Here is a 462-nt window from a genome sequence, read left to right as displayed (position 1 = left end):
AGTGTCATCAGTTTTCAGCTGGAATGTCCTGTAGGGTGATAGCACTGATTTGACACAGAGTTGGAAAACACTCACTTGCTCAGACCGATCAACTAATACTGCTGTAGAATAGTTAGATATCAGATTTCAGGTTTTGAAAGTCCAAATATATATTATGACTGAGAAGGTAATGTTTCCACTATCGTGTACTGCAATTTCAGAGCTCTCAGATCTGCAGAAGGTCTTGTCATTTAGGGTCTTTCAGTAATTTGGTCTATACAGTAGAAATCACAATTGCATAATATCACAGCCATACTGGTTCACATTTACAGCTTGTCAAGGTAACTCACACATTAATTCTCTGGTGTTCTTTGAATAACCCTGTCACAACTTCAGCAGACTGAAGAAGTAGGACTTCAAAGGAATACGATTAAGGCGTATACTTCCATTATACATGCCGTGGTTTACCTCTGGCTAGCCAAA

The sequence above is a fragment of the Eurypyga helias genome, unplaced genomic scaffold, assembly GCF_000690775.1.
Source record: "Eurypyga helias isolate BGI_N326 unplaced genomic scaffold, ASM69077v1 scaffold29480, whole genome shotgun sequence".
NCBI lineage: Eukaryota > Metazoa > Chordata > Aves > Eurypygiformes > Eurypygidae > Eurypyga > Eurypyga helias.
The sequence above is the reverse complement of the archived record's forward strand: the minus strand, read 5'-3'. Positions refer to the sequence as shown.